The sequence below is a fragment of the Conger conger genome, chromosome 10, assembly GCF_963514075.1.
Source record: "Conger conger chromosome 10, fConCon1.1, whole genome shotgun sequence".
Lineage (NCBI taxonomy): Eukaryota > Metazoa > Chordata > Actinopteri > Anguilliformes > Congridae > Conger > Conger conger.
The window spans coordinates 8,310,065-8,322,318 of record NC_083769.1 but is presented as its reverse complement, the minus strand read 5'-3'; the positions used below and the strand labels follow the sequence as shown (position 1 = coordinate 8,322,318).

General features: G+C 43.0%; 1 long non-coding RNA gene across 1 annotated transcript; it reads left to right on the top strand.

Annotated features, from left to right (window-relative positions):
- Positions 1-854: 854 nt before the first annotated feature.
- Positions 855-1,688, top strand: LOC133138292 (uncharacterized). The gene is made up of 3 exons (XR_009709708.1): positions 855-964; positions 1,223-1,254; positions 1,572-1,688. It is a non-coding gene; the product is annotated as an uncharacterized LOC133138292 (long non-coding RNA).
- The last annotated feature ends 10,566 nt before the right edge of the window (positions 1,689-12,254 follow it).

The window sequence follows — 12,254 nt, the reverse complement described above, 5'->3', positions numbered from 1 at the left end:
GGGAGTTCGTTCCACCACCGTGGAGCCAGAACAGACAGTAGTCGTGAGCGTGAGGTGGAGGTTCTGAGAGGGGGAGGTGCCAAGCGGCCTGTGGAGGCTGAACGAAGAGGTCTGGCAGGGGTGTAGGGTCTGATGATTTTTTGCAGATAAGCTGGGGAAGACCCTTTAACTGCTTGGAAGGCTAGCACCAATGTTTTGAATTTGATGCGAGCCATGACAGGCAGCCAGTGGAGGGAAGTAAGCAGGGGGGTGACGTTCCTGTTATATTGTTTTAAATAAAAAGTATTTCACTAAAATGCTGGTCTAAGGTACAGCTATGTTATCCATCTATGCTTTAGAGAGAAGTAAAATAATTTCACTCGAGTTTTATGTGGATCCATCATTTCTTGATTGTAACATTCAATAAGTGATCTACTACTGCCTTCTTTTACAGATTACTCAAGGGAAACTGCCACAGTCCCACTGACATTGGATGGAAACAACGGTAATTGGAATTAAACCTTTGAACTGAGTTTTAGATTCATTCAAGGTTTCACAGTACAGGGTAGAATGCTGCACTAGTTGACTAGTTGAAGCACTGGCACTATAGTGCATCAAATGATGATGGGTTTTTAAGGGAAATGCATTCATTACAAGGTCAAATATGTCTGATAAAAATACTTTGGCATAGATTATTGGATTATTGCAGAATCTTTGCAGAATTAATCCAAATTATAGCACTGAAATGGGCAAAGCCCTTTTAATGTTATTCATCTTAAATCTAAAATCTAAAAATCTTTTTGCAAAATTTAATGTGTGAATTGCTTCTGCATGGGTCATGGATATTCAAAAAAGATTGAACTTCCTGAACTTCCTGTTGCAGACAGCCTTGTTGTGGTTGGTGCAGCTCTGGGCGTGTTAGCGTGTCTAATTATGGCTGCTCTTGCGGCCATACTCAGAAGAAGATCAGTTTCAAAGTCACTTGGTAAGACCAACCGCCATACACAGTTTGGACAACGTTACTGATCAAAACCATCCAACATTTTGCTCAAGCACTGGGTGCTTAGGCAGAAACTTGTGTGCTTGCGCTGACAGTTAATAAGTTAAAAAAATTACATTCAACCCCCGTATTTCAGTTTGTTGAAAGAAGCCTGGTCACACCACCAAGTGCTTTAATAAAGGATTAGGGACCTATTGCATAATTTAACCCTGGTTTACTATCTTTCTATTCCCTTAAATCCAGCGGACTTGTCCATCTCTGTAGACAGTGTACTGGTAAGTAGCATCTTATTTCTAAACCCTTATTATTGAACGCATACATTCATAATGGGAAGAAAAATATAGAAGCACACATCAAAAGGGACAGAAAAATCAGGGAAAAGAATTATGAGCCTGATTATAAAAGGCAAACCACCAACTGGGAAGAAAATAATTGGGTTGAGGCACACTTAAATACTAGGTTATACAGGTATTGTATACAGTAGATGGCTATATTATGAGCAAGTGCTTTTTGCTCAAACGTAAAAGAAACACTTATTGTAAAAGCGTAAAAGTGTAAAAGTGTTCTATTGGCTCCAACATGTCTCCCTCAGGATGAAGAGGACCCTGAGCATGTGTATGATGAATACACTGAGGCAGTTGTATACAGCACTATTGGTCTGCCCCAGGAGGGTTCTGAGCAGGCGTACTGCACGGTGCAGTTCTCGGACCTTCCATCGAATGAGAATGACCTGTACTCACTGGTGATGATGAAAGTTATGGAAAAACTAAAGTGAATTTTGTTAAAATGATTTTGGTTTAATTGCTCAGCTGTATTATTTATGTGTTGGACCACAGTCAAATGATGAAAGGGCACATAGTCTACAGTTGAGGCTCATGACTTAGCAAAAATGTTTGATCAAATAAATTGACCAAATTAGGTAAGTAACAGCAGAAGTTGGCACAAAATAAACAAATGGAATAGTTCTTATCATGTGCCCCTGAGAAATACAGTCAGACGCTTGTTACAGACACTGTGATGATGACTTCAGAAAACTACATGATTTCAGAAAGTATTCAGACCCCTTCACTTTTTGCACACTTTATTGTGTTGTAGATTACATTTTAAATGGATAAAATTGCTTTGCCCATCAACCTATACTCAATAACCCATAATGACAAAGTGAAAACATCCATCCATTATCTGAACCTGCTTATCCTGAACTGGGTCGCAGGGGGGGCTGGAGCCTATCCCAGCATACATTGGGCGAAAGGCAGGAATACACCCTGGACAGGTCGCCAGTCCATCGCAGGGCACACGCATCATTCACTCACACACTCATGCCTACGGGCAATTTTTAGACTCTCCAATCGGCCTAACCTGCATGTCTTTGGACTGTGGGAGGAAACCGGAGTACCCGGAGGAAACCCACGCAGACACGGGGAGAACATGCAAACTCCGCACAGAGAGGCCCCGGCCAACGGGGATTCGAACCCAGGACCTCCTTGCTGTGAGGCGGCAGTGCTACCCACTGCACCATCCGTGCCACCAAGTGGAAACATGTTTTTAGAAATTTTTGCTGTCAAAAATGAAAGTCTCTCATTTATATAAATAATCAGACCCTTAATTCAGTATTTTGTAGAGACCCCTTTGGCAGCAAGACTGAAAGGGGCTTCAAGTCCTCTTGGGTAAGTCTCTACAAGACTGCCATCTTCAGGTCTCTCCACGGATGGGGTTTAAGTCTGGGCTTTGGCTGGGCCAGTCAAGGCCAGTCAGAGACTAGTCTCGAAGCCACTCCAGCGTTGTCGTGGCTGAATGCTTTGGGTCTTTGCCATGTTGAAAGGTCAACTGTCCCCCCAGACTCAGGTTGCCTGAGGTTCCCTCAATTCTGAGATGGTTGTCCTTCCGGCAGGTTCTCCCATCTCTGCAGAGGACTTCTGAAGCTCTGTTAGAGTGACCGTTGGGATCTTGGTCACCTCCCTGACCAAGGCCCTTCGTGCCCAATTACTCAGTTTGGCCAGATAATTATATCATTGAGGTCAACAGAGAGCTCCTCAGACTTCATGGCTTGCTTTTGTCCTGAAATGCAGTGTGAATTGTGGGACCTTATCTACACAGGTGTGTGCCTTTCTAAGCTATAGCCAATCAATTAAATTTGCCACAGGTGGACTCCATTCAAGTTTTAGACACATCACAAGTATAACTACAGCAAAGAGGATGGATACACCTCATCACTTCAGAGTGACACAGCAAAGGGTCTGAATACTTATGTAAATGAGAGATTCCAGTTTTTGATTTGTAATACATTTGCAAAAATGTCAAAAAACTGGTTTTCACTTTGTCATTATGAGCTGTTGAGTGTAGATATAGAGATTGCATGAAAAAGTGTTAACCATTCTTGAACTTTTAGCAGTGTGTTCAGACAAACAAGAGTGAACTCAACACTGTAAAATTATTTTGACATTTATTTAAAAAATAATCACCAATTTTGGCCTTGAGTGGTTCAGTCTGCAAAGATGCCACATCAACAGGCCCAGTAGTTAGAGAGTTAAGTCTGGCCTGTTACCAGCACTGGATGAATGATACTGGTTGGTATAGTTACCACCAATCAGGTAGTGTACTTTGTAGTACTGCACTTCTGACTCACTTATAATTGTAAATAATCTAAAGATTGACTAAATACACATGCAGCATGAACACAACAAAGACAAATACTCCATCAATATCAGTTGTAAATATAGCCTTGTTCAGAAATGTCAGTATGTGTGCAACTTGTAGTGTCCAAGCTAGTTTTCCTGTAGAACAGTGTGGCCTATGTTTTGCTTTGCTTTGTTTTGTTGAGCATATCACTTGTCTTTGTCTAAACAATTTACTTACCTGTTATGTATCTTCAGAAGAGTATCATTGCGTTGAATGTCTGATGCAATAATGGCATTGATGATGGTGAAACTTTTTGTTGGCTTGTTCTTTCCTATTTCACATATTCACTTGAGCAAAACTAGCACGTTAGGTTTCGTGTTTTCTATGTATTGTATTCTAAGTGCGTCACGTTTCCGTGTTTTTGTTATCTCTGTGCACACCGTTAGTTCGTTCACTTCATTCATTCATTACGCCTGTGTTACACTTCCTGATCGTTTCCCACACCTGATTGCCATTCCCTCTCGTTACCTGTGTTATTTAAACCCCGTTGTTTGTCCAGTTCCCCACCAGATTGTGATGGGTCAACTCCATACTTTCCAGCGTTACCTGATTGATTTCTATTACGACCCATTTTGTCCCCGACTTCCGTGTTTAGTTACTCCCGACTGTTTTATTTTGACCCGCAGTGTATCGACCTGTTTTTGTTTCTGGATTCCATTTTTGTCTGTTTAGCCCGCCTGTTATTGACCCTTCGCCTGTGCCAACGATTATATTTTGGATTATTCCTGATATACGCGTTTGCTGGAGTTTTCACCCATGCCTGGACTACGAACTGCCTTATCCCCGCCTGTCTGACCTGCATTTTTATAATAAAGACTTTTATTATATACTCTACACCTTGGTCTCACATCTGGGTCGTTTGTTCTATGGACCTGATAGCACATTAGTTGATATTATTTTAGCTTGACAACAGTTTACTACCCTTTCTAATGTGCTGATAGCTATTTCTGACTTTCTTGTGTCCTTCAGGATATAAAATAGTTTGTGATCCTCCCACAGTACTGTGTGGCCTGTAGGACGTAAGGCTAAGCTAAGTTCTTAAGAAACACACAATATAAAGACATTTCAAGAGATTCTTTCTAAAGATTTGGCTCTACATAACCATGTGATGTCAACCTATTTTGACAGGGTTGACACAATGCCTCTCATTTTCAGGGGTAAATGGGTAGATGAGCAGCAGACATTTGCATGATTCAGTGAGTGGGAGGATGAGAGGACCAACCAGCTTGCATTGAATTTCGTGGAATAAAGTTTCCATACACTCACACCAAAGATTTTCTGCTTTTATGGTGAAACCGCTACATAGCATGCTCTAGAGGTGACTGGTGAAACCAAATGAGAGAGAGAACCAAATGAGATGTTGGCACAGTTGGATCAAGTTCTGCTTCTCAACAGCTTAAAATGGCACACGCCAAAACAGGCAGCTGATGCATGACAGCTGTAGCTTGCTCCTTTGATTGCATTTGTCCAGATAGGTTGTATTATTAGTTTTAGTGCATATTGTTGACTGCAGTCTTTTATTGGGGTAGTGCAGGGTCTATGTACAGGTTATATTATTTGTACTTTTTAATTTATAAGTCAAAATATACAATACATGACAGTATCACACACAATTACAAGATGACCTATATTAGAATTTACATCCATGAAATTGTATGGTATGGTGGTATAGCAGTGTGGTTATATCATGTGTCCATGAATAGCCTTCAAAGGAAGCTACACTTTATTAGGAACATTTTAACTTTATTACAACAACTTATTCATGTGATTATCTTATCAGCCAATGCATACAATCATGCAGATATGGGTCATGTTCACACCAACCATCAGAATGGGGAAGAAATGTGATCTAAGTGACTTTGACCATGGAATGATTATTGGTGGCAGACAGGGTAGTTTGAGTATCTCAGGAACTGCTGATCTCCTGGGATTTTCACGCACACTAGTCTCTAGAGTTTACAAACAATGGTGCAAAAAACTAATAAAATCCAGTGAGCAGCAGTTCTGCAGACAGAAACGCAGTGTTCCCCAGAAATGTAAGTCCAAAGAGAAAAAGTAGCCGGCCAGGGGGGTTCAGATGATGTCCCCTGGCATTTTTTTCTGAGGCAATTTGGAGGCATCTGGTGCATTTTAATATGATGAATGCATTTTAAATTGATTTATTGTTAAGCAGTGAGAGAACGGCAAAGGTGTATTTGTAGATGCCAGCGACAAGTGAAGGAGAATAAACTGGAACATGACACCAATGTATTTTGAATAAAAATGTCGTTCAATTTTGTATTAGTCTCAATAATTAGTCCCACCAATCTTCAACATTTTATTAGTCTTACTATAATAACAATCTTATTTTTAATGTAAATATATGTTTACAGATCATTGGTTTGAATAGGAAACAGTACCTGCCTTAAAAAGTCCCATTCATCTGGCAAATTTGAGTAAAGGATTAATTAATGTGCTACACCCCTGTGTCTGTGTGTCTCTTAATGAGTGTGTTGGCCACCATAATTATCTATAAATTAAGGCTCTGATGATGGGCAGAAGGCTATGCAAAATGCCTCAGCTTCCACTGGGGGTTACAGCCCCTGCGAACCTCCCCCATTTGTGTCCCTACCAATGTCAAAATCAAACCTATGCCCTTGGACTCTTCCCTGTCCATGTCAAGAGACAACAATGCTCTGGTAAGCTTCACTCGGAGAGAGGGAGCTGATGTGTGAATTTGAAATGATTTGTTTATCAGGGCATGGGCTTCTTCTGCCTCAATCTCTGCACTGCATGGAGGCTCTCTGTGGGCCTGTCTGTGAGGCTGACTGGGGCCTGACTGGCTGTGGTGTGGAGGCTGACTGTGTGAGGTACCGTTCAGAGGACCCAGACGCAGACCAGGGAGTATGCAAAAACCTTTGTCTTTATTCAGTCCAATTTCAAGCCAGCTTATAAGAGTTCAAACAATGCCAGAATCGAGATGCAAAAGAATGGTACAAAAAGTACAAAAAAGGGCTAGGCAAAAACGAAGTCAATGAAGGCGGAGGAAAAAGTCAAAATAACCAAATAATCAAAAGGCAAACAAAACAGAAGGGTAAGGCAAACTTGGTGACAATGACAATGAAAATTGATCAACGTTCTGACAAGGTATCAAGCAGAGACTGGGGCTTAAATACATGAGGGGAAGTGACATACTAGTCAGAGCACGGGAGTGAGGAGGGCTGAACAAATAAACAACAGGTCAAGAACATAATGGGGTAATGAAACAATAAGGGGGAAACAAAAACGCGGCTCTGGATTAAGGAGAAGACAATTGTGTAGAGTTAGGAGACGTAGTGATAGTGAGAGACAGGTGCAAACACTTTGCTGAAACTAAGCAAGTAGTCAGTGATAGAACAGACAGGCAGAGTTACAGAGCAGACAGATAACGTTAGTGAGTTAGTAACACGATTAAATCTAAACTACCCAAATTAAGTGACTGTTAGTTTATTCATTCAGTGTATTCATATAATTAGTACTGTACAATATCGAAATTAGTAGTTGTTAGTAAGAATAGTGCTATACAACATTAACTAGCGAGAAAAGCAGGAAGTAAGGAAAGGCGAGACTGGGAAGGAATCGTTGACACCCGGAAATCTCTGAAACGACCCGAATAGTGCAGCACGCAGACAGGGGGTGACTATGCCTCGAAAACATCATGACACAGACATAACAGGGAATGACGAAATGCAATGAACAGTGAAGGATGATAAACAGAAAGGCAGGTATGATAATGAAAAATAATAAATTACAAGAATTTAACAAATAAACTAACAGACAGACTCAGAAACATAACAGACTGATCTCCCTCTACAAAACCCAAAACAATTCCAATATGATATTTCATTCATTCATTCTTCACATTAATTTACGACTCAAATGGAATCACTCAGGTCTTTCTTAAAAATAAAATACCCTATTGGTAAAATCATAATTAAGCACCAATCACATTTAGTGTATTTTTGCCAATTCATAATCACCTGATGAATCCATTAATGTCTTTATTCATGTTTCTGTTCAGTAGCCTAAATAATATGCACATTTCACATTACATAATGTAAAACATATTCTATAGGCTACAGAAATTGTATATAATTGTATATGTAATAATATTCTGCTGCAACAACAAATGACGATTGGCTTCGCTCAATTTCCAAAAATGCAATTGATATGGATGAAATAACTTTACATTTACATTTACATTTTAGTCATTTGGCAGACGCTTTTAATCCAAAGTGAGTTACAAGTGCATAGGTTCTTACACAAGCTAAAGCATCACATCCATAACTTAGTAAAATACACAGTCATTGTAAGTGCTTTTTTCTTTTTCTTTTTTTGGGATAGACAAAAGGCATATTGGAAAGGGGGGGGGGGATCAGGAGGGAGGACTAAGGTACAGTCTGAAAAGGTGTGTTTTCAGTCTGCGTCGAAATAGGGGGAGGGATCCTGCTGTCCTGACAGTGGTAGGCAAGTCATTCCACCACTGAGGAACCAGAATGGAAAACAGGCGTGAACGTGCAGCTTGACTGCCAGCTGCTCATAGTGAGGGAACCATAAGGTGACCAGTGCTGGCAGACCGGAGTTATCTAGCTGGGGAGTAGGGAGTGATTAAGGATTGGATGTATGGTGGGGCAGTCCCCTTAGCAGCCTGAAATGCCAACAGTAGGGCCTTGAATCGGATGCGTACGGCAATAGGAAGCCAGTGGAGGCCAATGAGGAGTGGGGTGACATGAGCCGACCTGGGCTGACTGGTGATCAGGCGGGCTGCAGCATTCTGGACCAGCTGGAGGGGCTTGATGGCACAAGCTGGGAGACTGGAGAGAAACTCAGTCTTGGCAAGGTTAAGCTTCAGATGGTGGGAAGTCATCCACGCAGAGATATCAGCCAAGCAGGCAGAGATCTGTGTGGTGACCTGGGTATAGGGGGGGAGGAAAGAAAGAGTTGGGTGTCAGCATAAGAATGGTAAGAAAAGCCATGGGAAGAGATAACAGAACCAAGAGACATGGTGTGTAGTGAGAAGAGGAGAGGACCAAGAACTGAACCATGCAGGACTCCAGTTTGTAGGGAGTGAGGGTCAGAGACTGAGCCCCTCCAAGTCACCTGGTAGGAGCGACCAGGGAGGTAGGAGGAAAACCATGCCAGTGCAGATCCTGTGACACCCATCCCAGTCAGCAATGAGAGCAGAGTCTCACGGTTGACTGTATCGAAGGCGGCCGACAGGTCGAGGGAGATGAGGACAGAGGAGAGGGATTTGGCTTTGGCAGAGTGGAGTGTCTCAGTGATCGCAAGCAGACTATGTGCCTTTTCATCATTTCACTGTGGTCCAACACATACATAATACAGCTGTTTAGAAAATGAGCAATTAAACCAAAATCATTTTAACAAAATTCAGCACAGACAACCCAGGCCCAGGAATTGTTTTGCCACAGACCACCCACAAAATTGGGTGGGTCCATACCACAATTTTGTATTGGACACCAGACATGTGGACCTTCTAGCCATTCAATGACTGAAACACCTGAAACACTAACATACACAGGCCGGGAGGCAATCTTCCCTCAATGAGACATCACCAGTGAGTACAGGTCATTCTCATTCGATGGAAGGTCCGAGAACTGCACCGTGCAGTACGCCTGCTCAGAATCCTCCTGGGGCAGACCAATAGTGCTGTATACAACTGTCTCAGTGTATTCATCATACACATGCTCAGGGTCCTCTTCATCCTGAGGGAGACAAGTTGGAGCCAATAGAACACTTTTACACGGTCTAGGGCACCGTTCACAACAGATCTGTTCCACGTCATGTTAATTAATTATAATTAGTACCTTTAAAAGTGTCTAATTCTGGGGTGTATGAGTATGTGGTATGCCCTGCTCATAATTGAGAAGACGGCATAACTGCTATCAAAATGTATCAGGGATCCTAAATTCTGTAAATGTAAAATGTAAATGTAAATGTAAAAAATGTAAAAAAAAATGGTACTGGTGCTCTGTTAGTCAGTGCTTATGGGTAATTGAGTTTTTAAAGCGGTTAATTACACTGGCCTCACTCAAAAACCAGCAGAGCCAGTAACTCTCCAGAACTTCTCGACTGGAATCTGGGAGATGAACTGCCTCTGGATTAAAAATGTATCAAAGGTAAAAATTCATAGCAATTAGTGTTTCTTTTACGTTTGAGCTCATAATAAAGCCATCCATTGCCAATACCTATATAACCTAGTATTTAAGTGTGCCTGAACCCATTTTTTACTACCTCTCAAAACAGTGATCACGTTGCAACCATCTTCTTCATTAATTCCATCCCTGCATCTTCTCTGACCATTTCAGCAATGACTCAACTTGTGGTTAACCACCGACCTTATTGCTTTCTCGTCATCTTCGAACTCAGTCTTTAGAACTCACTTCGAAATTGAACTCACTGACTCATTGCTTGCCCGGTGTGGGTGTCATAATTGAAAAGGAGCTGAGTGTCAAACAGTCCGACGGTCTCTCGGTGCAGTCTGGTCCGGAAAATAGGGAAGGGACGTAGCGACATTCCTGAAGCGACACAAACACACACCCAACGAGTGTCTCTGTGGCTGTTGTTCTGCGCTAACCTCGCCCGCCGGGGGCCCCACGTTCTGGCCTGGTCGCCCTCACTGAGTGACACGCCAGAGACTTGCCTCCATTCATTAAGAGCCTCAGTGGAAAAAAAAGCCTTTCAGGGGAAGAGACCGAGGGGTCAGGCAGGCTGGCGTGAGCTTGGAGCTCCTTCCTATTGCGAAGCTTCCCGATTGTTTCCACTTCCCCTCAAGATAATGAGAGGAACACTTTCATAACCAGAGCTAATGTCAGGGCAGGAACAATAACGCTCTCAGACACTGGAGAACCCTTTTGGCACAAAGGTGAAAAGAAAACCCAGCACACTGACGCTGAAGGCTTGTGATCTCGTAAGCATGGCTTTTGGCTGCCCTCTGGCAGAAACATGCAGGTGAAGTCTGTCCTCTGTCACGTGCTAAAGTCAACCGCCCTGTTAGTTTAATTTGTTCCACTGACAATATCAGCTTTACTCTCGTCAAATTATATGTCTTTTTTACAATTACAGTATCTGTCTCCCTCTGCTGGTTGAAATTATGTACAATACGAAGAGGAGCTGGGGTTGGGAGCTGACGGATCTCCTTCAAATGGGAATGGCAGGTTTGGTTGAGATGGAAAACAGTAATGCAGGCTTCGTAGCCTCGTCCCGTCATCCATCCTTCCATCGCTGCCTCCGTGCAGCTGCTGCCCTGTGCCCAGCTGCAGCTCTGTGACTTCCCTAGCAGTCACAGCGCCGAGGTCGGCCTCGCAAAGAGGTCAGAAGGTATAAATCCATCCATCCATCATCTAACCTGCAGTGGAGGGTGGGGCGCGGTGGGGCTGGAGCCTATCCAAGCAAGCGTTGGGTGAGAATACACCCTGGACAGGCCACCAATCCATACACCATTCACTCAAACACTGCAAACACAAATAGCCTACCTATTTAATCTCTCCAATTAACCTAACCTGCACGTCTTGGACTGCGAGAGGAAACTGGAGTAAATCCACACGGACACGGGGAGACCACGCAAACTCCGCACAGAAAGGCCAGGGCTGGGAGTCAAACCCAGGATCTTCTTGCTGCGAGGCAACAGCGCCACCCACTGCACACACCTGTCCCGTCCTGTGAATGGGGCGACATGGCTCAGGCAGTAAGAGCAGTCGCCTGGCATTCGGAGGGTTGCCAGTTCGATCCCCCTCCCGGGCTGTGTCGAAGTGTCCCTGAGCAAGACACCTAACCCCTAAATGCTCCTGACGAGCTGGTCGGCGCCTTGCATGGCAGCCAATTGTCAGTGTGTGAGTGTCAATTGCACAACGCTTTGGATAAAGGCACTATATAAATGCCAACCATTTACCATGAAGAATACACTTTCAGATCTTTTGAAATTCTTTGTTGGGCACCTGCCAATTCCTGAGAGTTGGCATGGAGCATTCTCGAGAGAACAGCAGGAGTAAATTGGTCAGGTGCCATTAACCAGGAAGAATACAAGACAAGTTTTTCACTTAGATTGAGACGTGCACAAAGTTATGTTTATTTAAGCATGGTTATTTTATAAGCACTTGTTAGCCAATCTAATGTAATGTGGAATCTGGAAAACATCTCGTCAGCCAATGAGATTTTATGTGATACACTCTTGTAACTTCCGCCCTATAGGATCACTCTGGGAGTAGAGGTTGAACTGATACTGGTCTGATTACAGTTTTTTACAATCACTTCAGCCCTAATCTCACAAGGTTACGCTCAACACTCAAAATGGTGAGCACTAGTAACACAACCCGTTCACCTGTTCAAAACATGCATTGTGCATTCATATCTTTGAAGACATCTTGTACTTCTCAACTCCATCCATCCATCCAGGTCGCCAGTCCATCGCAGGGCACACACACCATTCACTCACACACCTGCATATCCATCCATCCATCCATTATCTTAACCCGCTTATCCTGAACAGGGTCACAGGGGGGCTGGAGCCTATCCCAGCATACATTGGGCGAAAGGCAGGAATACACCCTGGACAGGTCGC